This window comes from Numenius arquata, chromosome 3 (genome assembly GCF_964106895.1).
Source record: "Numenius arquata chromosome 3, bNumArq3.hap1.1, whole genome shotgun sequence".
Classification (NCBI taxonomy): domain Eukaryota; kingdom Metazoa; phylum Chordata; class Aves; order Charadriiformes; family Scolopacidae; genus Numenius; species Numenius arquata.
This window is the reverse complement of record NC_133578.1, coordinates 38,899,036-38,925,644: the sequence shown is the minus strand read 5'-3', so window position 1 is coordinate 38,925,644 and position 26,609 is coordinate 38,899,036. Positions and strand designations below refer to the sequence as shown.

The 26,609-nt window shown below is 41.5% G+C and overlaps 1 protein-coding gene across 1 annotated transcript in view; it reads left to right on the top strand.

Annotated features, from left to right (window-relative positions):
• Positions 1–26,609, top strand: part of ERBB4 (erb-b2 receptor tyrosine kinase 4) — a 401,663-nt gene that overhangs the window by 301,896 nt on the left and 73,158 nt on the right. The window lies entirely within an intron of this gene.

Here is a 26,609-nt window from a genome sequence, read left to right as displayed (position 1 = left end):
CTCTCTGCCTTCCTGTGGGGTCTTAGGAACAAGTGTGAAGCAGTTATCATTCAGATACAGCGTGGAACAGAGTATAGGTCATAAATGCAGCCCTAATGTAATTCTTGCACAATGTTTTACGTATATTTAATTATACAGTGTTGTACTAAGACCAAGCTATGGGTAATCAGTTGCAAAGAGTAACAAGATCTGGGAGTGTAGGGGAGCATAGTTTTTGTCCATTTTAAAGGCTCTTGCAGTTAGAGTTGTGTACAATGATGTAACTACAAATGAGAATCTGGAACCTGCGTTTTATGCAAAGTTATTTAGAAGTTATTTAAAGTTTTAGATTATTTTGGTGAAGATGTATGTTACATACAAATGTGTGCCGCAGACTGCCCTCTTATTTTAAATCTGCAGCCTTAAGTGAATTTGCTACAACATGTATTATGAGATCTTAATTCAAGCTGTAATGTTAAACTTCGAGCACTAGAGAGAAACCTGGAGATTCAGCAACTGTTTTGCTGGACCAAAAAGCAGCCGTCATGTAAACATCCACTTCTTTTAAAAACTGAAATACAAAATACTTTCTTACAAAAGTAAGAAAACTGAGAAATTCAGCTAGCCCTGAGATTTTCTTCAAAGAAGGGAGAAGTTTGAGGTTCATCATTAGTAGGGACTGTTTTCTAACCAGGATCAGATCTGTTCTCAAACCTGCCTGAAGGTGACAGTAGGTGAAATGACCATAATGCTGGGTAGAAGAGTTGATCCGTAGAAGGAATGAGGGCAATCCCAAACCCCCATTCCTATGTGGGTGATGCTGCTATACTGTCGTGGTAAAGCAGCCAGAGTCACATGGAATGTTGGAATGCACTGATGGGGATTGCCTCTATCTGGAGATTTTCAAGGGTTTATTCAGGGCTGTTATCAGACCGAGGAAGGTGGGGGAGAAAATACATATTCCTGTTTGAGGCTTTCTCTCAACACAACCTCCTTCCCATCTGTTCTTCGCTCTCTTGATTGATAGTGGCTGTTATTATTTATTACAAAACATTTACACAGTGGCATACGTGAAAAGATAATCCACCGTTATTTTCAGTTTGTGTGTGCGTGTGGCCATTGACTCATTGGACTAATGTGCTTGCTAATGGACAAGGTGTACTGGCTTTGCTGTGGACTTTATGTGGGCAGCTGATGCAGTGAAGCAAATAGCTGGATCCATACTAGAGGGTTACAGAGCTGACAGATCTGTGGGAGGGTCTGTGGAAGGCAGGTCATGGTTTTTCCATGGTGATTCTTAGCGAAGTGAAACAGGTTCTAAACTGATTTCCATTGTAAATGGTTTCAGCATAACGTGAAGATTGGATTTAGGTACAGTCATTTGAAAATCATTGCCTGCCGGTTTTCTTCATTACCGTGTGATGTGGGAGGAGAAGATGAGGTATTACAGATACTTGAGTTCTAAGAGAGTGGGTAACCAAGCAGTGCAAAGAAGTGAGATCATAGGCGTAATATTAACTGATGAAGTGTCAGGAAGAGAAAGGGAGTTTCTTCGTAACAAAAGGTGGCCTATTATTGAGGGGAAGTTAAGTGAAGTTTAGTTAGTTTATTAAAGTTTCATTAAATTAATCTCCATCTGCTTCACAATAGTCTTAAGGTTAATTTTGCCTTGGCCTCACGTTACAGCATGAAACTTGTCCACTTGGCTACAGCTTGGGGACAGCAGCAAGTGACTGTTCTCTTGAAAAAGTGTGGTAATTGGTACATATGGAGGACCTGTTATCTCTGAACCATCACAGTTTGCCTGGATTATTTTCTTCTTGGTTACTTCATTTGTCTCTTTCCCTTCTCTTATTTTTACTGCAGTGGTTGGTACTGGGCATGAAGAGATTCAGTACGTGTCTGGCAGGGAGTTCCACATTTAGCTGCTTTTGCCTGCATGTCAGTGGTATTTAGTAGGAAATGGCTTGTTATAGTTGAGAAGATCACCACAGGTACTGACTACTCGCATACCATACCAGCACCAGTAGGAAGTAGGCTCCAAAGAATTAAAATGTACCTTTAAGTCTTTATTTTTTTCTTGTCTTTGGAGACCTTGAATGACAGTTGTGTGTTGAAAATCTTCCCTGTCAGATTGCATCTATGCATAAAGATACATATCTTAATTATTGTATAGGAGGCTATCAGTGAACAGAGGAAAGATGTAGGGATGTATGATGCTGTCCGCACTGCATAATGTGGAAGAGTAAGGCAAATGCTGCACAGAATTTTCTTTGTTGCATTGTACTTTCTGATGGGATACAGGAATGCCTTTTCCCTTGCTATCTCTCGGACTGTAATGTTGATTGGGGTTAGAGGACATACACAGGAAAATGTTTCAGAACTGGTAGGAAGAATAATCTTTGAGATCACCAGACAAGGAAACCCCTTATTCCAAAAAGTGGAATAAGCATGCTAGTCTCCTGCTAGCAGCAGGGGAGTAGTAATACTTGTTTTCCACTTATCTGTCACATTTAACAGTGACTAGGATCAGTCTGCAGCCTGCAAATAGGAAAGATTCAATTTGCCTACAAATAGACTGGTCTCTAGAGGAATGAATGCAGAAGGTGGCTGTTGCATCAAGCACAAGTTTCCATTCACTGCGGGAGAGGTCTTGTGTGTCCCACATACCTGTATCCACTGTGCTTACGTTTCAGGCTCTGCCATACGGCTTGAGGATGTCTCTCCACATCTTGCTTTCCTAGACTTTCGGAAATGATTGGTTGTGTCTTTCTGAAAGCTACTAAAAACATGATTAGCTATGTAATAAGAGGCAAAAATGATCTGTGACCACCCAGTCCTGTTCTCTGCTCCCTGAACTGAATCTTTTGTTACATACATCTTTCTATCCATATCTTCCGTCTTATTATGGTGAGAATTTTCCCCAACAAGAAGAGAACTGAAGGAATTGGGAATGCCTTGATTCTGAAGTTCAGGCTGATTTTTACAAATCGTTTAAAATCAAGTTGCTGCTGCAATACAGTTCCTCCCTACTGCGCTTTTCTCCATCTGCCAACGTGCAGGCATTTATTTATCGAAGTCATTGCTTCAGACTTCACTTGTTCTGCCAGGCTGTTCATTTCCATATGTCTCTACTTCTGTACAACTAGATGCAAAAACTGGTTAGGCGCTGTTCCTGGTTGCCAACCTGCATATGGCTCTGGAGATCGTTTCTGAAGGTTGACAATAGGGCAGTTATTAAAAGTACTATCTACTGCCAACTGAAAAAAAAGCTTGGATGCTTTTTTCTTTTTGCTTATACAGATTGTGCTGAATTTATTCTGACTGTTATATCATTGTAGGGTAATTGCGTTCTCTTTCCAGAAGCTTTATCTTCTTATTTTATGGATGAAAGTTATAAAAATAGAGTATCTCCCCAGCATTCTGCATAAAACATGGTTGTTAGCAGCTGTGTCTAAGGGGTTTTTTCCCTTCTGCTTTGCAGATACACAAGGCATCTCCTTGTGTATCACTTCGATGTGTAGTGTCTCACTTAGGGACTGCGTATTTAACCTTTTAGCTCCGAGTTCAGCTCAGCAGTTTTATGTGGAGTTTGATGTCCAGTAAAGCAGTAAACTATGCTCATGTGTCAAGATAATTCCTAGAGTGGAAGCAAAAGTGACAACCTTGGTGGCCTTAGGGTATGGAAGGATGGAATAACGCTTCATGAATGTCTGTAGTGTTGGCTACTTGAGAAATGGATTGAGAATCAAATTTTGTAAGGTTAGCACAAATCTAGAAGTGAGTTCTCAGTAGGTGAATTATGTGCTTGTCAGCCAGTGCATGACAGATACATGTAAATCAGGAAGATGTAAGCAAAAAAACCCAACCAAACAAAAGGTACTGTGTAGATTGATATTTCAATGGGTCTGATATAATTTCTCTCAGCAAGGGCTGCCCAGACACACTCCCTGGCAACTTGAAGGTGTGGGAATGAGGACGTTCTTAGGGAAATGCATTCAAGAAGAGAAGAAACATCTTCAGGTTTCTAGGCAGAAAGAGTTGGTTACGCTCTGCCTCTAGGTGAGGTTTACTACTACATTTACTCTATAGTAAATATAAGGGATCTGTATTTGAGGCCGTATCCTCTCACTGTTACTCTAGTGGAAAAATTAGCCTGAGTCCTTTTGGACTTATTTGTGCTGTGATAGGCTCTGTCTCTGTCAAGGGCATATAGAAATACATTTTTGCTTCTGTAACTTTGCGTACATCACTTGCTATATTCAACATAAAAGTTCAACCCAGGCAGCCCCATCTACTGTTTTACTATTTTTTCTGGTACAATTATGGTTTCATTCTGCTGCTGTTGATTTGCATTACATCTGCATCAGTTTGGTTGAGCAGTGTTCGAATGCAGAGGAACTTTTCCTGCCCTGAAGAAGAAAAGGCGGAAGAGTGAGAAAGGAAGCAATCTTTCTAAAACAAAGCAGCTTGCCTGCGATCACCTAGCCTGTGGAGAAGAGCTCAGCTCTCCTGGGTCTTAGCCAGTGCCCCATTCTGTTCTGCCCTGTGTTCCCTAGGGGCTGCCAGACCTGTTTTTTGCATTCTGAACTATAGTAATTCATTCACAACCCCTCAGAATACTAATGAGGTAAAGTAGGTTGATGTGGAATGTCATGGAAGGAAAATGAAGTACTTCAGGGGATTACTTTTTATACTTTTTCAATATAAAAGAATTCTCAAATTACCTTAACTAAAGCCCTGCACAGGATCAGTTATCCAGGTATGCAGAAAAACAACGTTTGAAAACACTCTAGGAAAGAAAAAGAGAGAGGAACTTGGGGAACCGAATTTTAATGAAGCAGATGCACATCTTCAAGTCTGTTGAGTATTATTCCAGCACACTTGCAGTCATTGCTCTCTCTAAGGATTCTCTACCAGCAGTGCAGATCTGCAGCTGGGAGTCTCAAAGCCTCCTTACCACTTCTTTTTGCCGCCCTGTTATCTCTCCCTTTTAGCTAGTTCACGTTACAGGGCTCAGTGCCCTTCTGCAGTTCGCTTGGCAAAAAGGAGGGCCTGTCTGCTGCCTGCTTCTGAAGCCTCTCTTCATGCCAGGCTTTTTAGAGAGGCATATTTTATTACTGCCCAGGGCAGTGCTTCTCAACTGGATGTAAATGCACAGACTGTGTGAAATTCAAAGGATCTGTGTTGCTTTGTGGAACTGAGAAGCTGACCCAGAAGCTGGTACAGCGCTCACCTCGGATCCTAAATTAAATGGGTTTCAGCCTGGGCTCCTCATGGATGGAGTGAGCAAGGTTCTGAGCAGGGAGCGCCAGAGGCAAATGAGGTCCCCTTGGCTGTACTGTGAGGTGAGGAGCCTTTCTCCTCCATCAAGACTTGATAGATTAGGAATGACTTGTCAGAGACAGCTTTTGTTATTCTGCTGCAGATGGGATGAGAGAGAAGCTGTGTAAAGTGGGAGGAAACAGGGGTGACTGGACAGGTTGGGAAGAGGTGGAGGAGAGTGGCTGTGGTTCAAGGTCTTTCTTTTTCATTAAAGAAGCCTACCCTACAGCTCGGTGACTGTTCCATCATGGAGTGAACAAAGGAGCTTAATGACAGTCATCTATCAGCTGTCCACGTTTTAAGCTTCAAGATGTCTCTATTCCCAGAGCTCCTTGCCACGACGAGGCTAATTGTAGAGTTATAATGCTATACCAGCCCCTCCTGACGTGCTCGCACTGGCAAGGACCAGGGCTAAGGCTGTGATAATTATCACTGCAAGCAAGTACATTAGCATAAATGTAGTTTACTAATGGGGCTGCTCTATTAGGAGGTGCAGTGTACAGAAGAGTAGGATCTAAACCAAGGACTATGAAATTAAAGCCATATTGAAACAAGGCTTTAATTGTGTGGAGGATCAAAATAGGTAGGGAAATTATCATTTTACTCTCCTGAATCCCTCTGTGCAGTTTTCTTTTCATATTCCTATTCATCACGACTATTTTTCTCACTCTGCTGGAAAGCTTGGATATCCATCGATGGCAGATTGAATTGAAGGACCCTTTTTCTGGTGTCACTGGAGAGCTCTCACTGAAAAAGAGGGTATGCCATCAAGTCTCAGAGAGCAACTGAGACTTGCCCGTACCCAGGGACTTTTTTGGTGCCCTGCTGGGCAGCTCTCTGGGTTACAAAGGTTCATACGAACTTGAGAAGCCCTTGCAACAAAATTCAGGTGGATCTTGCAAAATTCTGCATCCTAGCTTGTAACTTTTAATTGGTGGAAGGGGATAGATTTCTTTCTTGCTGTGGTTAACTCGACTGTCTTGGGCTTTTGTGAGGCGCTGGAGAAGTTTCTTTTGATCCTCTCAGATATTAAGATTTTTTTTTTTTTTCCATCCAAGGCAGGGCAAGAAATAAATGTTAGAACTTCAGTCATTGTGTCTGATCTGCCACGCTCAGATGAATGTGGGCACATTTTGTGCGCCCATTGCTAGTATACTGAGACATAGGATCAGGGCCTGGTGACTCTCCCTTGACTTTTAGTTACTGTGGCTGGAAATAATTCTCCAAAGAAATCAGGGTTTTGGACCCTATTAAATATTACAGTTCCCCCTTCACCAGTCATTTCACCTGGAATATTGAACTGATTTAGTAACTTCTTTATCTTTTCTACCAAACCCAGTTGTCAACAGGAGCAGTTTGTTGTGAAAAGCAATAAAATGAAGGAACGCACGATAAAAATCATCAACTTAAATGTTGAACAAGTTTGGTTTTTTTCCTTTCTATCATATCTGTCTTTCTCCTTCCATCTAAGACTGACTGTCCACTCAGGAAATTCACACTCTTTCTTTCTCTGTAATATTGTGCTTTGCTGTCTTTACTTCTTTCTTCCCCCTACAGTGCTTTGGTGTCAACCTCTGTTGCCTGTTGCTTTCTTCAGTGTCGTCATTTCTCCTTCATTCTCATTTTCTGGCTGCTTGGCTCCCTCTAGCTGGTACCTGTTCAGTGCTCTGAAGGAGCACAGGAGCATCATGCCTGCCACCCACCTGAGTTTTTATGTTCTTGTGTCTCATTACAGGGTTTGGAGAGGACCTTAATGTCCTCATTTCTCTCATAATAAAGCGTTTGGTTTTGAGGGTTTTAATACCACCTGACTGATGACTGCACGAACCCCATATGCTGTTCTAGTTTGCAGGGGAGGGATATTTGAATCTGGAAGATTGCATCAGAACCACAGGAAGAAAAGTGTAAGATTGGGTTTATATACAGATTATAGAGATATCTTTCTTCCAGCTTTGGGCTCTGACCTCTGATTCTTTAAGGCTCCTCTACATGCTATAATAACTTCAGTATTTGAGTTGTTTATGGTTTTCAGTGTGTGTGCGTATATATATATTTGGTCGTTAGCTCTAGAGCTGGGTGGAATGACTCAACCTTTGAAGGTGACTACCTCTCTCCTCTGAGTACACTGTCTAGAAGACAAGCGTAGGCTAACCTTACAGTTTTCTGACAGCTTAATTTACAGGGGGATAGATGTGAAGGGTGCGGGTGACGGCAGGGACACACAGGGAATCGGGGACAAAGCAGGCACTGGAGGACTAAGCTAAGGTCGGAACTGCTAACACGAGTGTGGTTTGGATTTCTTTTCTGCCCAATATGGTACATACCGTGTTAGCGAGCTGGCCCTTCTGTACTGCGTAAGGGCCTGTGAGCAGGGATGTTAACTTGCTCTCAGCTTGTCAGGGACTGGGAGAGGTTTATAGTGGGTAGTAACCATTCTTTCTCCAGTCTTAGTCTGACTCCTTCTGGATTATCTAGGCTTCCTCTTCCCTTGCCCCCAAAAATCCAGTGTTCCCAAAAACAGTTCCATGATTCGTGGTTGCTAGTAAAATGGCAAAGAGGGAGATTTTTCAGCCATTTACAAATCACATTGGCATTTGCAAAAGCACAGAAATGAGCAATTTATTGCACAGAGATAGACAATTTATTGTTTTGTTAAATGAAAAATGCACTTAGTACTGACATTTATAGGGTCTCTGATATTGGGGACCTGACAGCCACAGGCTACAAAAGCCCTGAAGGCTGGCTTTGCCTGAATATACCAGCATTCTCATTGAGTACACTGAGCTGCACGGTGGGGGAGCCAGGGGAGGACCACATTAGATTTTCCCTAGCAGTCCCCAACAGACTGGCTTGGGAAAGCATTATTGAAAACCTCTCCTAAATCAAATTCAAGATATTATAGGAGCACCTACTAGGGTCTGTCAGGATTTCCATTATAAGCCCATATTTTTCAGGTTCATAACTCAACCATAAAATTCTGCTCTGGACTGTGACTTGGCATAAAATGTCTCAGCCCAAAGCATATTTTTTTTTTATTATTCAAGAAATACATGTATTTGGCTATTGTTAAGTTGCTGGACTTCAGAAACAAAGGCTGGATTTCTCTATATATAGACCCGTAAATTAAAATGCTTTTTCCCCTAGTGTCTTTCTTTCAGCATTGTATTTTGGAATGTAACTTACCCTGCTTGGATAACTACAAAAAATGGGTGGCAAAGGCACTGACGTTTAAAGTTAGGACACCCCCCCCCCATTTTTGCAGAGTACCAAAGTATGCACATGCCCCACAAAGACCTGCTCCTAAAACCAAGTAAGAGTCTTCAGGGAACTCTGCAAGGCCATTTGTAAAAGGTCCTGGGGCTCTAAAGGATGTGCCTATATTTGAAGAGAGCTTGGCTTTCACAGTTAGCTGGATCTCCAAGTTCTCCTGTGTAATCCAATGCTCAGGCATAAATCCAGTAGCCTTTTGTACAAGAAAAGAGAACTGGCCTGTTGAAGGGAAGGGGGATGTTCAGCAGAAAATGTTGCAGATGAGGGCTGTGGTCCATAGTATGAGATTAAACTTAGCAGATGTCTATTAGCAGAAGAGCTACTGACCATGTCCCAAGTCCAGATGTATCTTAAAAAACCAAAACTGTCCACTCTTTCAAGTATAACCGCTTCTCTGTCCAAGCGGGAGCCAGGAGTAGTGGCAGACTGAAGCCTGTTGTCTCCCTGTCCTAGTGTGACTTGCTGTATCAGGGGCCCATGAAAAACATATGAAAATGGCAGTCACTTGATATCCTTTTATGAAACCTTGCTGAGGTATATATATCTCAAACCATAAATGAGACCTGAAGATAGCACCTTATATCCTGGTACTCTGCTGATATATTCCTTCCATCCCAAAGTAAAGCTTTACAGAAAGACCAGAACGGGATACGTGACACAGAAAATCTACTGAAACTGAGTTCCCTTGAGACACAGCAATGAACGCACCTGCAGCAGTGACCAGCAGTCAGTTCAACAGCTCCTCGATAAACTGGGGATCGAGGGGCAGTGTAGCTGACAGAATATGCTTCCTGGGGATGCTGTGTAATCTCTGTGCGTGGTCCTGTGCGATGCAGAAGACCAAGGTGAGTCCGCTCAATGAAATGTGAGAAGGGAGAGGGCAGTTCCAAGTGGCTGCTGGCACCGTTTCAGGTGCCATGCCAGCCCTCAAACCTACAGGGTCATCTGGCAGTCAGGTGTCATTAGTCAACGCTCTCCCGCTTTCCCACATCCCATCTGTTTTTGTCTAGCCCGTTTGTGCAAATTAGCTCTCAGTATGCAGCACTTCACACTGTAGTTTGGTTTTCTTTCTTCATCCTGTGACGTTCATGCTTCCTTAAATTTTACCATTGTCTGTGGGCCAGAGTAAAATGCTTGCTGGTTCTATTTTTATTTACTAACTGTCCATGTTAGCAAACAGAGGGGATCCTATTCCACACAGTGCGTGACTTAAACCTGAAGTCCTGCAACATATAAGTATCTTCTGATGATAGGGGAAAGAGGATTGGGTTATGTATCCCATGAAAAATATTGAACCTTAAAGGAATGCGTTGCTCTGAACTGAAACATTTCTGAACAGGTCTGAATTTTCCAAATGAAGACACTGTCCAAGATCTTAGAAATGCCTTTGGGATTTGTTTTTTTTTTTTTTTAATTAATTTTAAAATAAATCGTTTTGAAAAAAACACTAACGGCTTACTTTCATAAACATTTTTGTTCTTTTTTTTTGGTTTTTTTTTTTCAAAATGGCATTTTGTCAGGTTGTTTCACACATATAACCAAAGTCAGTTTTAGAGAAAGCAACTTTATATTTAAAAAAAAAAAAGTCTTGACCAACATTTCGTAGGAACCTGTGTGTATAACTAAAATGCTGCACTGTAATACGTCTTTTTGTGTGTGTTTAGGCTCAACTTGCATTACTTGCCTTCCTTTACATAAGGACTTGCCTACAGCAATGTCTCCCATGTCAGCGTTCAATAAACCAATCCAGATTGCATGACAGCATGATATAGTAGGTAGGGAGAAAGAAATGAAACAGAAGCTATCAGAAGGGGACTTGAAAAGGCTGGAAGTACATGAATTTCCATATGTTTGGAAGTGGAGATAGTTTAAGAGCTAGATGTCACTGAAGAAGGAATTTGACATTGTGAGTAGACTGGGACACTACACTGTGATTTATCGGCTTGAGGGTCGGCAGGCTCTACAGAGGGATCTGGACAGGTTGGATCGATGGGCTGAGGCCAGTGGGATGAGGTTTAATAAGGCCAAGTGCCGGGTCCTGGGTTTCGGTCACAACAACTCCAGGCAACGCTACAGGCTTGGGGAAGAGTGGCTGGAGAGCTGCCCGGCAGAAAAGGACCTGGGGGTGTTGGTGGACAGCCAGCTTAACGTGAGCCAGCAGTGTGTCCAGGTGGCCAAGAAGGCCAACAGCATCCTGGCCTGTATCAGAAATAGCGTGGCCAGCAGGAGTAGGGAAGTGATGGTGCCTCTGTACTCGGTACGGTGAGGCCTCACCTCGAGTGCTGTGTTCAGTTCTGGGCCCCTCGCTACAGGAAGGACGTTGAGCTGCTGGAGCGTGTCCAGAGGAGAGCCACCAAGCTGGTGAGGGGTCTGGAGAACAAGCCAGACAAGGAGAGGCTGAGGGAACTGGGCATGTTTAGTTTGGAGAAGAAGAGGCTGAGGGAAGGCCTCATTGCCCTCTACAACTCCCTGAAAGGAGGTTGTAGAGAGGTGGGTGTTGGCCTCTTCTCACAGAGGAATAATGACAGGACCAGAGGAAATGGTCTGAAGTTGGGGCAGGGGAGGTTTAGATTAAATATTAGGAAGAATTACTTTACAGAGAGAGTGGTCAGGCACTGGAACAGCCTGCCCAGGGAGGTGGTGGAGTCGCCATCCCTGGAGGTATTGAAGAAACATGTAGACGTGGCACTTCAGGGCATGCTCTAGTGCCCGAGATTGTTGGTTTGTGTCTGTTTGTGGGTTTTGTTGTTTTTTGGTTGGGGTGTTGTTTTTTTTTTTGTGTGTGTGGTTGGACTCAATGATCTCAAAGGTCCCTTCCAACCATGAAGATTCTGTGATTCTGTGACACTGTGAATGATAGGTGACTGATTTTAGGTTAAGGCTTTTGGAGGTGGCACAGATAAGATCATGATGCCATGCTTTACTGACTCTGGGGAATTACTGTGTCAACTCAGGCTGCCGGCATGCATGGCGTAGCAGGTGGTACTACATCTTCTGTGTTCCCTGAGAGTGGGTGATGCTGGGATCCTTGAGCATTATCTGTATGTACAGGTTCTGTTCTGCTGGTGAGAAAGCTTGACGTGGGGTCCTGTTTCATGTTTGCTGGCATGTTTCTGCCTACACTGATGTGCGTGTTAAGTCATAGGAGAAGTTTGCCACTGGGACTTGGTCGCAGGCATTTCTGAATGTTGTATTTAAAGCAGCTGAACTTGGAATCATCTCATCCTGTCCAGCATTATCATTGTTGCACTCCCCCCTCATACTTGGGCACCCTCAAAGTAGTGCTGTCTTCCCACCTTGCAGACCACATGTCTGCTAAGCACGGGAATATCATTGTCCTAGTAGATGAGGAACTGTAGAGTCAAAAGACCAGGTGGTATGTCAGGACTCTGAGGTTGAAGCCAGTGTCTTTACCTTCCAAAACTGAGAGTTCATTTCCTAACCTTCAAACAATCTTTACTTTCCACAGGGTATAAATGCTATTTATATGCACAAGAAGAATAGAGCATTTGGTGTTTCTGAATTTGCAGGGACATAGATGACTTTTTCTGAAATTGTTTTTTGTTTGGGGTTTTTGGGGTTTTTTGCACACTTTCAGATTAAAATACAAACTTTTGAGTCCCACATAAAGATAAGTGTCCAATAAACCAGCCAGGTCAATTTGAATAGAGGCTGGATGTGTCATCATCACTATAGGAAGCTCTGACTTTACCTCCTCTAGTTAACAGTGAAAAGCGTCCACTTGTACCCAAAAAGTGAAATGAAATTGCAACAGATGTAGTGGTTTGGGGGTATGCAAAGTTCATCATAGGAGAAGAGATTAGAAATGTTTGGGTTTATTTAGTTTAGCTAAATGAAGTTTTGTATGCTGAATGTCGGCTATAAATTTAGCATGGTTAAATACCCATGAGGGAAACAAGTATGTAAGGTAAAGGACAACACTAGCATGAGAATGAATGAATCCTTACTGGCTATGAATACATTTAGCGTGGAGATTAGAAGGTTATTAGCCACTATAAGTGGTAAGGTTCTCAAACCTTCTAGTAGAAATAACAGAGGCAAAATAATGCATGACTTTTATGTCCATCTCAGATGGAGCTTGAGAAGTTTATGAAGCAGATTTGGACTGAATGGTACGGTTGCTTTCAAGGGGCAGAATTTGATGACATGGTTGCTTTTAGTTCCCTGTTTCAAAGCTGAATAGTAACAGGGCAAGAATAAACGTGAAAGGAAGCATTCCCATGCTTTGCTGGGACACAGCCCAGGTCTGAAATTTGGAGCTTCTGGTGATAGAGATGGAATTGCGTTTTGCGCTTTGGATTGTGTCTTGTTTTTCCGTTTCTTACTTGCTCACCTTACTAATTCTTAATTCAAATTAAATCGCATTCTGATTCCATTAGGTGAACTGAATAATGCATTACTCTGAGTTTTCATTGAAATCAGCAAGCCTATTCATGCAATGATGATGCTATTCTTGTGAGTAAACATATCAGAATCAATCTCGTGTGTTCAGCCTCCTTCACCCTAAGAAAAAAAAAATGAAGCTTTCACTTCAACTTTCTTTTTTCCTTTTGCCTTTGCCTAGGGCTTGCTATCAGTAATTTGTAGTATGTGTACAGTAGGTGGAAAAGACACGTAATGGAATTATTTAATGAAGACTTTATTACATTTAAACATAAGTGTCTAGTTTGTGTTGGAGACTAATGACCTGCAACATTTCTTTTGTGAAACTGGCGGTTCAGGGAAAAGATGAAATAACAGTGTCTTTGATTTTGTCTACATTTAAAAATACATCATTATAGTTCAGAGCTCACCCACCTGGACAATATTTCATTGATGAGGGAATTTATTCCGTGTTCTCCCCATCTTTTTCTATCTACCTTGCCTTCAAACTCTGTTTCTTGTGAGATATTCAGACCTACACGTCTTCTTGGACTACCAGTATTCACAGAATAATGTTTCATATTTTGTCTGCCGCAGTTCTTGCATCCCTCCCATTAGTTATGAATTCTTTTCTACTCTGCTTCTCACAAGTAAAGCTTGTTACCTCCTCCTCTGTAATCTTTCCAATTTTGCTCTTACTTAACTTTCTTTCCTATATACTGTTCTGTCTTTTTAAGAATAAAATCTTAATAATGGTGTTATGCTCTGTACAGTTCTGTGTATCTTGAATTCTAAGACTAATAATAATTCTTTTTACTTCTCATTTTAAAACCATGAATGTCAGAAAGAAAGGAAATTTAATCATAGAAACAGTAGAAAAGTAGAAAACGTTTGTTTTGACAGCTCTACGTGTTGTGTTTTTTTTTTCGCTTTGCCTCCCAAACTGAAGTAAGCATAGATTTAATTTGTGGCGTCTTTTTTTCATAGAAAATTGCAAAGGCATTTGTAGTTATCACTATGATAAACAAAGCAAAACAATCCACTTCTTTGATTCAAAGTCCTTTGCTCCTGAAGCAGATCTTAACAGTTGAGAAGATATTTCAGATCCCTTAGTACCTTACACTGACTTGGTCTTGTTACTTGCTGTTGCTGCCAAGGGGTTAGATTCAGGTATTTGTATGGATCATGTCTGCGCCAGTGACATGTATTGTATTTAGTAGTGTCCCAGGCAGTTGAGCAGTGCAGAGAAGGCTCCAGGGAGACCTTATAATGGCTTTCCAGTACCTGAAGGGGGCCTACAGGAGAGATGGGAAGGGACTCTCTGCCAGCGAGTGTAGCGATAGGACAAGGGGTAATGGTTTTAAATTGAAAGAGGGGAGATTTAGATTAGATATTAGGAGGAAATTCTTTACTGTGAGGGTGGTGAAGCACTGGAACAGGTTGCCCAGGGAAGTTGTGGATGCCCCATCCCTGGAGGTGTTCAAGGCCAGGCTGGATGGGGCTTTGAGCAACCTGCTCTAGTGGAGGTGTCCCTGTCCATGGCCGGGGGGTTGGAACTTGATGATCTTTAAGGTCCCTTCCAACTCTAACCATTCTATGATTCTATGGTTCTATGATCTATTAATAGCCTGCCTCTGTATCATCGGACTCTTCTTTTGACACTAGGGAAGTGTTGTTTGGGTTTTAATCTCTGTGTAAATCCCAGCCTCACCAGCATTCACAACTCCCTGTTGTTACCTTCCGAAGAGGTGGGATTGTACCTGGGAGTGGTTCTCTTTCAAATTCAGCTGTGGTTCCTTTCCCATCTCGCATCCTCACTTTCCTCCCCTTCATTGTCAAAATTTCAGGGTAAAATGCATCTTTGACATAGTCACAGCCTTTTCCAACATGCTGCAGTCCCTTGGCCCCCAACTGTCAGGCTTATTAGGTGGAGACCTAGGATTCACTTTTGTTAGGGTAAGACTTTAAACTGCTCCTCTGTGATTGAAAAGACTGACTTTGGTTTAGAACTCTTCTTCCTCAGAGACCATGACAGAGTTAAGTGATGATCAGCCAGTGACTTCATGAAACACACTTATTTTAGGATTAAATGTAGAAAACTATAATAAATAAGCAATCTGTAAAGCAAGCAGGCTTTTGACCCTTTGTCTAGTGCAGTCCTACGTGACGCCCATTTTCTGTGTTCTCTGTCTCTTACAAATGAGTTAGAAAGGCTTCCTCTACGAAAGAGAATCATGTCTAAGATTGTGGGTGTTTTTTAAGTAGCTTGTGGTTTTGTCCAGTTCAACTGGTGATTTGTGTTTTTGTAAAAATCTCAAGGATGGTTTGAATATTGTTTGACCTTCTTTGGAGCTGGTTTTGATTTGGCTTCCAGTCTTTACCTTAGCCGCTGCATAAATGGGCTTAAAGAACGGATGAAAACCATGAGGAAGGTCCTTTTGCCTGACAGAGCTGGCCAGTTACCAAAATTTGAAACATCCGAATAGTGAAAAAGATTGTACTTTTAAAAAGAAGCTGCAAAAAATGCAGTTGGCATATTTCATCTTGAAATAAACTCAAGCAAGTTCATTTTATGTACATTTATCTCATATTTTTACTTTATTTCCTGGAAGGTATACTATGGTATGTCAAGTGTATCATATGATAACATACCTGATTCTGACATTATATAATAATATATGATTATAACAATAAAATATAAGGCACTTTTGATTAGCACCCATTTCATTGCAACACAATGAGATGCTTTTAACAAAGAAATAAGCTGTTGCAGTTTTCTTTAAGTACTAGCTTTTTTTAATACTTGTTAATATTGTAAAATTTTATAAAGAAGAAATTGATACTTCCACTATGTGTTTTATTATGATATGGTGTCACATTAGGATTACAGGAGTAGATGTGTCATAACTATATAAAATTATTTGAGGAAAGGGAGAGAAATAAAAAAAAAGGTTAAAAGCTCTTAACTGTATGAAAGATTAATATCAGGATTTTACCACTGATGTAACGTGTGCCAGAATAGTCATAATAATTACATCAAAAGCTGCTTGGAGAAACAAAACAACCTGCATTTGTGTTTGGGGGGAGGCTGAAGTCCTCAAATGCTGAGCAGACTGATGCTTTACAGGGCTCTTCTCCAGGTTCTAGAAGACTGGAGATCCTGCACACGCAGACTGTGCAGCATGCCCAAAGCTGCAGCACATTCAGGATTTGTCAGACCAACGTCATTGATGATCTAAGCCCTCAGAGTTTATGCACAATTCATGTCAGACACTTGGATTTACCATATAGGTGCTCCACAGCACACTTGCCTGTGTTTTTGTCCTGGAAATCCCAATGGACACATGGGAGTCCAAGTGTATTAGAATTCTTGCAGTACATTCCAGGGGCAAATTTGGTGTAGCTTATCTTCATATCCTCTTTTAACTTTCTAATTAGCTGAACATATCAGCCTGTGGGGATTTTTTCTGGTTCTTTTCCTTTCTAAGTGCACGTGCATGCACATTTCCACATTGGCCACAAAGTGCTAGGCCTCTTGCTATTTCACCCAGCAGACAAAGAAGCAGACATGACATTCTTGAATTTGTTTTCTTGGTAAGGTCCAGTGTTCTGTTGGTTGATATGATGAATATATCTAAGCTGGAAATCTGCAAAATGGCAGGTGGAAAAGCAGGTGCATTGCAGAGAATTTTGCGTAAGTGCCAAGGGTGTGCCTCTTGCTTATGCAGTATAGGAATTATGCTAAATGGGTAGCGGCTTGCAACTGAAGAGTCAACCACTTGAAGTCATCTGGCAATTACAGTAAAGGTAACCTCACACCATTTTTTATTTCATAGTCAGTTTGTGTGCAGAACCTGTCAGGAGGTGCTTTCTAGTTTCTCATCATTTTCACGAATGATAATCTTTCACTTCATCCAGGCTGCACGCAGTGAGAGGAGATACAACTTTTAATCTTGAATGTTTGCCCCAGAACAAATTAAGGTGAAGAAAAGACCACTTACATTTTAAAGCAGTGGATGACAAATGCCATTGATTCTAAAGCAAAAACCTACTCTAACCAGCTTCTTCAGTGATGCCTGCACTCAGTGTTAGTTTGGAAGGCAATGATTCGAATGGGAGTCCCTGTTTTTATGGTAAAAGACAAGATGTGAACTTAGAAAGGGCTGGATTCTATTCCTAGCTGTTTTATAGAATTTTTCATTTTTTTAATGAGGTTTTGACACATCAGTTAACTCTTTTCAGCAAATGGGCTTGCAGCCCTTAATGTAATAAACCATTTGGAGGCACTAGACAAGTGCCAAGTGTTACTGCTCGACTGTTTCAAATTGAGAGAATTTTCTAAGACGACATATGCAAGTCCTGTCGCAGTTTTGTTTATTTACTTTAACCTGAAGATAAGTGCAACAGTTGAATTCCAGTTTTCATACAAAGTATGTACCTTTGTGGTTACCTGAAAGCATGCGAATTGGCATATCTTAATAAATTTCCACCTGTCAGCTGACATACAGTGACTAACTGTACCTTACAGCTTTCTTTTCTTGCACAGCAGTGTGATTATGTGAGGTCCCTTTTAGGTAAGCTTTTTAGATAAAGGTGATGTACGTTAACCAGTTTTACTGTGCATTCTCAGTGGGTTGTAGCACTCACGCACAATGTTTTATCAAATCAGAGCTGACAGGTGGTAAGTCTGAGATGGGATAATATCTGTCTAAATAAATATGGAATATGCATAAAAGCCAGGGTGAAATCTTTGTGTTGAATATGCCACATAGCTAGTTTTCTCAAATTCCATAGACATACTTTTATTTCCATCTCAAACATTTTTTAAAATCTCACTATCTATTTCCACCAGGAACGTTGCTTGGCAAAATCAAAAGTGTTTGAGCCAGTTACAATACCCACAAATACCGTGAGTAAGAGTGATTCAGAACACAGATATGTATTTGTAAAGTTGCATCATCTAACTTAAATCTTCGGCTTTCCAGATGCAGTTGACACAGACAACAACACATCATTTATTGGCCTATTGTCAGTTTATGAAGCCAAAACCCCATACTTACAAAACCTGGATAGCAGAGGGTCATAAGCAATCTGCTTTATAATTGATAATCTCATCTTTCACTGCCCTGAAGAGGGCTAATGGGTATTTTGAGCCCAACATCAAATTGGAGATTGTTAGGAACAGCAGGTATTTTAGCTTCAGCGGATCTGAAACACGCTACTTTTTCTAAAGTTTCTAATAGTCAGTACAGGTTCAATAATGGAAAACATATCACTGTGTAGGTGTTGTCTGTACAGTTTCTAAAAGAGAATTCCTGGCTTATTGTCGAGTACTTCTTGTGATTCCTTAGAAAGAAAGAAAAACAAGCGAAAACCCAAGGGAAAGACAGACCTTCGTTTCAAACATCAGCAATCTCTGGAAGAGTCACGCTTTTTGCTATGCCATATAATGAGTCTGGTAATCCTACTTTAAGGCTGCTGATGTACTTGGCTACCATGTGGAGCTGGATGGCACTTCTCTTCGTTCTAGCTAGCAGTCAGAGGAAAACTTAATCTGAACATTTATGTATCCAAAGCTTTTCCTATTCCAGGAAGCAGATTTTCCTGGCCAGCTTCAGTCTATTGAAGGTGTCTGGGCTTAATGTATGGTGATCTAAAAGCAGGACTGCAACAAAAGAGCTTAGGCAAATGTTATTTAGTTGAATCTGTATCTACGTACTGACGTTTGTCTACAGCGCACAATCCTTTTTTCATCCATCACGTTGCTGATGCTCATTTACCTTGGCATTTGGAAAGGCTTCTTAGACAACATCACAATTAAAGAATGGGTTCTGAAATTGAACTAGCCTTAGTGGAAACTGGTAAAAGGCATGTAAAACCATTTCATTTATTAGTATAGCATGCCATTTAAAAGGAAAGTTATAGATGGCTTTCCAAAGCTTGCCATTTCTAATTAGGTTCAGTGTGATTCAGACTTCAGTCTCTTGGCTTGTATTGTCATAGAAATTTGAACTGAAATTACAGCCCCATAATACCCCCACAGGGACTAATTTATCTTTTCTGCAGTTACTGGCTATATCAATACTGCCCAAGTGTATTATTATTGGTTGTCGGCACGTGTAGGTGGTGCTAGTGAGTTAGTGACACTTCTCTAGCACAATTGTTGGGATTTCAACAAAATTCTTGTGCCTAAATAGCTTAGACTTTCATAAAAAAATCAGCATAAAGTAATAGAAAATGCGGCATTGTGAACTTAAATGTTGCTCTGTCGTCTTGGTGCAACCAGTTGTTTCAGTCCTCAGTTTTATTTCGAGCAGAATTTGGTAGAAATAACAGGACTGCAAGGGGGAGTGTTGTTTTTCATAGAAATAGTTCTTAAGTTCATAGGAACGGCCCACTATGTATTCAGCCACTTACTGGGGATCTGCTTGGTAGTGTTTGACCCGAAGGTACAAAATTCTCAGTGGTGTAGCCTTGTCATGTAGCCTTCATGGAGGAATGCAGGATTGTCTTCATACAAATGCAGTTGTGTGCCATGACCAGCCTTCCCTGTGATTCAAGAAGGCCAACCAGAGGCTGGTATGTGGTTTGAGCTAAATGTAAGTTAAAGTAATAGTAACAATTGGTCAACTCACAGATCCGGTGAAAGACCTTCTCATAGCTAAAGACGTGTGATCTCATGTATCTTCAGGGATGTTTTTATTTATTGGTCTTTTACTCATTGCATATGAAGAAATCAATTGTTTAGAAAACAAAATGTTTGCAAATTACAAGTCTGTTTTAAAAATACTCAGAGAAGTAGAATCAGCACTGGCCGATAGTCTTGCTTTGAGAAGGAGATTGGCCCAGGTCACCTCCAGAATTCCTTCTAACTAACATTTCTATGTGTGTTCATGGCTCTTCGCAGAGAACATGTGGGCTGGTTTTTCCTCAGTTGTGTAATTGCCTTATTCTAAGCCCAAATCCTTTCCAGTCACAGACGAAATAAGATTCTGTACAGGCTTTTTCTGAGTGTTAGGTCCTTGTAGGTACTGTCTTGTGGCAGGCGTTACCCCTTACTTGTATTATAAATACAGTCTTCTAATCAGTTATTTCAGGTGAAGTAAAGAGAGCTACAAAAGTGCGGTTCCAGACTGAGTAATTCTGACTGCTTTATAAAGGGCAAGGAAATACTTCTGTGAGGAGCACCATTAGAAATACACATTATCATAGCTACAAAGTAAAATATAAAAAGTACTCCCGTACCTTCATGCCTTACATTGGCTCTGCATACTGAACGACTAATCTTTCTTTACCTCTACGTGACAGCAACCATGTGCAGAGCACAAGTCTCAAGATGAAAATTAGGAAAAGAGTAAGTGAGGAACAGTGAAAAATCTAAAGGCTGAATATGCACATTTTTACAGGAAATGTGATTTCCTTGGTAGAAGTTTGAATTCCAAGGACCAGCTCATAATACCTGTACTCATACATGTGGAGCAAAGTGTTGTCCATCATAGGAAGTCATAATCTGGCTCTTAGTAATTTTGCCCTAATGTCAAATAGGGGTGCAATTGCTATAGTTCTTTAGCAATTTTGCCATTGTTCAACTTCTGCAAAACACAGCATCAGCTCCCAAGAAAGATGCCCTCGTATTTCTCTTTTGCTTCAGGTGCCCCCTCCATTCAATGTACAACCTCTCAAGCACTAACAGAACATACAAAAAATAACCCCCTTCTCTCTACTTTCTGGGTTGTGATTACAGATCCCTCCTACGCTGTGTACAATAGGCAGTATAGCGTTGGAAAGGAAGATAAAGAGTACTTGAGTGATGCAAAGAGCCGGTCAACTTCAGGTCACAAGCCCATCCAGATGTACTTGAACAGATAATGGTCATGAACAGATTTTTCTGAAATCTCCTAACTAGTAACTAATGGGATCTCTAAGGTAGGAAAGTCAGTCAATTGCATCAGTAATTTCTCTGCTGTTTCAATTGTCCTTTGCCCATGCTTAGTGAAAAATACATACGTACATTCACATTTCAGTTTTGGAAAGAAGAATGCGCCATTCGTCCCCATGTATTTGCCCCTCTTCCTCTCAAAGTTAATTAAAAACCTCAAGCCACAAATACTCAGTAAGTCAGAGAAGCATTTACGAACTTCCAGAACTTTGTATGCTGCTGGCCAGTGACTCCAGTTGAAAGGTGGCACTTTGGAAGCAACTAAAGCAGTGGTATATTTGGTTACTGAGACAATTTTGAATTGTAGTCCTGATTAGGAGGGAGTCTTCTGAGCATAGTATTCGGAGTGTATAACCTGTTAGATTCATTAGGGCCTCCCTACTCCCCCCCTCTCCCCACTTTGTGAATTAAGAAAAATAAGCAAATTCTGTCCACCTGTCATGTTTTCATCGATACAGTAATGCTCCACCTCCAGATGCAGAGAAAGCCTGCAGCTCCTCTTTGCTCCACACGGCTCCCTTGGGTTGTATGGGTTTGGAACGCACCTTCCCAGGATTGTCCCTGTGGGAAGGGGTGTGTTTGAGGCAGTTCTGTTCTCTCCTCTGCAAAGCCCCTGCAACAGGAGTAGCTTGGTTCCTGGAAATGGTGCTGGAATTTTCACTGAATTTCACTGAATTTTTTTAGAGTTGGAAGGGACCATAAAGATCATCTAGTCCAACTCCCCTGCTGAAGCAGGATTGCCTAGAGCATGTTAGAGCATGTTACTCAGGACTGCATCCAGGTGGGTCTTGAAAATCTCCAGAGAAGGGGACTCCACACCCTCCCTGGGCAGCCTGTTCCAGGGCTCTGTCACCCTCACCGTGAAGAAGTTTTTTCCCATATTTGAGTGGAACCTCCTATGTTCCAACTTGTGCCCGTTGCCCCTCGTCCTGTCACTGGGAACCACTGAAAAGAGTCCGGCTCCCTCCTCCTTCAACCCACCCTTCAGATACTTGTAAGCATTAATAAGGTCTCCCCTCAGCCTTCTCTTCTCCAGGCTAAAGAGTCCCAGCTCTCTCAGCCTTTCTTCATAAGGGAGATGCTCCAATCCTTGAATCATCCTCATTGCCCTTCGCTGGACTCTTTCCAGTAGTTCCCTGTCCTTCTTGAATTGGCGAGCCCAGAACTGGATGCAGTATTCCAGTTGTGGCCTCACCAGTGCAGAGTAGAGGGGGAGAATGACTTCCCTCGACCTACTGGCCACACTCTTCCCTATGCAGCCCAGGATTCCGTTGGCCTTCCTGGCCACAAGAGCACACTGCTTGCTCATTGTCATTTTGCTGTCTACCAGGACCCCCAGATCTTTCTCTTCGGAACTTGACTCCAGCAGGTCCACACCTAACCTGTATTGGTGCCTGACATTGTTCTTCCCCAGGTGCAGGACCCTACACTTTTCCCTGTGCTGGGCTGGGCATAAATGTCAGTTGGTAAATGTGTTTCATCCTATGGCTCTGAAGGCTATTACACTACTAATATTTCAAAGGTAGCGGTTGCTTTTGGTTTTCCCAGATTCTTTAGACAGCTAAGGGTCTATAGAAGGTAGCATATATTAGATCATCCTCTTTGATATTCACTGTGCTTTGTCAGGCAGTCCAGTAATGGCTGGTGCAGACAAGTCCACAAAAATAACCATTTCCCAGTTAATCTTATTCACCACACCCTTATAAACATATCTGAGCAGAGGGAAGAATCTGTCCTATCATTTGCATTTATTGTGTGAATTTTAATTTACTTTCTGTTGGTATTCGGGTCACCAAAATACCCTGTTATGTTTCTTGTTCTATTTTCCTTCATATAAAAATAAATGTCAGGATGATAATTTGAATAATCTTTTTTTTTTTTTCCTGAAAGGGTAGGTACTTTCCTTTCTGTAGTCTCCTGTGTGCCTTCTTTCTGTTTAATGTAACCTTTCATAGATTAAAAAGGCAATGATGTTAATAGAATTGCATAATTGTCAACAGATAATGTTCTCCCAGTGAAATATAGCTATTGAGGCTTAGCTAAAGCATTTATAGCAAACAAGCGTGCAGAAACAAAACAAAGATGTTTGTTTTCAAAGTGACACATTTTTGCCATCATTGGCACCTAAATCCTCGGATATGTCATTCAGCCTCTGCAGGACTGGGACCTAAGCATTCCTGGTGCTGCACTTATTGCTGGTAGGTGTGATGCCTTCCATCGAGTGCAGGAGGTCTTGACCCTGATCATGCCCAGAGAGAAGCAGAAATTTCAGAATTCAGACACAGATCCAGCCTTTCCCAGAGATCTGTGGATGTCTGGGGGCTTCGTTCTAGTGGCTACCTTGTATCTTAATTCCATACCAGTTTTCTGTTGTGCCAGCGCAATTACACAGGGAAAGAAAGAATAAAATGGGAGCAACTGGGCTGACACCTCATCACTGCAAAAAATCCGAGGCACACAGCAAAAGGTTAGATTTCAAAGATAGTGGGAATGGCGACCAGTCACTGCCCTTAATTTCTGAGTGTTAAGTGCAGAGTGGTAGCGGACAATGAAAGTAAATTGTACAGTGTACATATAAAAATATTTTGCTAATGGATATTGGTAGCAACAGTGGAAAGGCCTGTTTAGAACTGAGCAGGGAACAACCAGCATGGAGTAATGTGGTCCGTAAGGAGGGGAAACACAAGAAGGAAAGGCTGCATATTTGTGGAGAGCTGGGGAACCAGGATGCTCTTCTCAGAAATAATAAAAAGGAAAATAGCAAAGTATTTCAGAACACTTCTAGCTGCAAACCTAGACTTCTCCTTTTTCTTATATATGAAAGTATAACTGAGTATCTAGTTGACAGGCAGTGCAAGTTACTGACCCTAGGAAGGCAAAAATGTAAAGTGTAAAAGTATATATTTTATATAAAGATACCTTTAATATTGCAGAAATACCTAGATCTCAGAAAATCTGCTTCCGTTTCTTCTTGGTGGTTTGAAGAGTGAAACCATGAAGTGAACTGCGAAGTGGTTAATGGGTTTCTTTTCTTGTGTCTTCTGTGGTCATGTTTGAGACACGTTGCCCAAATGACATTAAGAAATACGAGTTGGAAATATGTGGTCAATAGTGGATAGCGCTGTGCAGGACTGTCACCGTCTCATTGTGCACAGCCCCGGAATCCGTGAAGGTGGGGCTCTGAACCTTCGAGTGACTGAAAGTCAATGAAAGCTCTGCTCCCGCCTCAGGCACCTCTAAATCAGGTAATTGAAAAACAAGTTTTGACTTTGGGTGTGATTGAGGAAAGGGCCTTAAGCAAGTGCTATAACCATTTGCTTAATGTGCCCCTTCGCATACAGGGAAGTTTTCCTGAACTGGAGTCTCTCCTGCCTGACTGGTGCTTTGAGTGAACACCAGTTGCAAACAGATGTGCCAGCTGTGGTCTGAGCCAAACACATGCTGGTAGACTGAAATGCAGAAGACACCTATCTCTTTCTCTGAAAGAGTAACGCAGAGATGCTGTAACCTGAGTTATTAAACTGTGACATACTTTTAGGAAAGAGTTTTTTGAATTGATTTTGATTTAAAATACTGTCTAATATGAGATATTTTTAAAAAGTAATAAAGCTGATCCGTTATTCAGCTGTGCATGTGCTCTAAGTGTATGTATAATCAGCTTTCTGTCAGGAGGGTTAGACTTGGATCTATGGAAAGGCTTTGTGCTCTCATGAAAACAGCAGGATGAATGCATGATACAGGCAGCATTGACTGAACTTTCTTAGTCTCATTCCATACTTCTGCTGTCAAGAAACGAGTGCTGGATGTGGTGCCACTACCTTACGCTGCTTATGTTGCAATAGCAAGCTGTGTTAATGCTCCCACTAGAGGGACTTTGCTGTATTTTTCAGTGGAAATTCTTAACATTCAGAACTACTTGCAGTCCTTTGAAAAGATTCTGTAGGAATAGCATTGTGGTATTTAAGGCAATTGACAAATCTTGTACCTGGGTCTCTAGAAGCGGAGAAAAGGGAATTTGGCGATGTACTTCAGCAGCCCAGCAGCGTTGTTGGGAATTGCAGCTGCCGAAAGGCAGGGATGTGGAGGGGGGTGTGTGTATCTGAAGTCTGTCCAGTGGTACAAGGCAGTTACTAACACACTAGCGCTGTCTCAAAAGAGTCTAGCGTGTTTCACTAAATACAATCAATCTCAAATGCAAGTTTCCAGCTGCAGTAGAGAAGGATGGTTATGCGTATAATAGAAGGGACAATGTTAAGTGCAAGGGTTGTCCCCCCAGCTTATATTAGGAGGTTTTTAAATTTCAGACAAAGCCTAACAATAATAATATGAGGTTGCATGAAGGTTAATGTTGTTTAGGCAGATGGTGAATTGCAGATTCAACCTGTTGTCACAATAATGAATGTGTCTGAAAAGACGTTCATGTGGCAAATGAGAGCAAAATGAAACGAAACACACAAATTTAGCATTGCTGGCAACAACTCATATATGCACACATATATATATGTGCACTTTTTTAAGGATTCTGTGTTGACCCATTACCACAAATCAATATGAGAAGCAGGACTATAGATTCAAAGAACGCACCGTTAATACTGATCTGCCATAATTTTGCCTGACAGCAATGACAGAAGCATTTGATCTGAGTCAGGCAGAATTTTATAGCCCTATTAAATGTAATTTCCACCCCCGTCCACCACATGCATCTTTTACCCTTCTCTCTTTTTCCATTTTACAGCATCATAGCAAAGTAGCCCACAAAATAAGTCCGTTTACTGGGACCCTGAGGGTTCAGTCAAGTGTTTCTCCATTGCTTTGAAGCTCTGTAGTTCTTTGCTCCTTGGGAGCCATCTTAGTGGGGTGGCTTTAGAGAAAGATGAGGATGAAGTTGTATCTTCCCATTCAGGTATTTAGTCAGGTATTTAGTCAAAATAGTACAGACTCAGAGCTTTACTTTTTATTGTAAATCCCGTTGAAAATATGTGAGTGAATTCCCTCTAGGTGCAAATCCATTGGAGTCAAAGCATCTATGGGGATTTGTTCAAGCTAAATAAAAATAATATGTGCAGTTAGCCATACCAATGTTAGAATCATAGAATGGTTAGAGTTGGAAGGGACCTTAAAGATCATTGAGTTCCAACCCCCCGGCCATGGACAGGGACACCTCCACTAGAGCAGGTTGCTCAAAGCCCCATCCAGCCTGGCCTTGAACACCTCCAGGGATGGGGCATCCACAACTTCCCTGGGCAACCTGTTCCAGTGCCTCACCACCCTCACAGTTAAGAATTTCCTCCTAATATCTAATCTAAATCTCCCCTCTTCCAATTTAAAACCGTTACCCCTTGTCCTATCACTACATTTCCTGACAAAGAATCCCTCTCCAGCTCTCAATGTTGTTAAATCATTTTGCATTATGAAGAACACTGCTTTTGAAAATGGTCCCTGATCAGACATGCTTGATAAGTATCCATCCAGATTATCTGGGCTGGTTGTCAACACCTGGTTCAGAACCTTATATACAAGAATTCTTGGTGAGATTTTTCACTTTTAGGCTTCATAAAACAAGGAAAAATGGTTGTCCTTTTACCATATTTGGACATTTCCAGATCAAGATTGGGGTCTATTGAAGTCAATGATAGAACAACTCAGATCAACATAAATGGGCAGAAAGGGACATAGCTCACTGCTTAGAAATTAAATTGTACATGAAATCAAA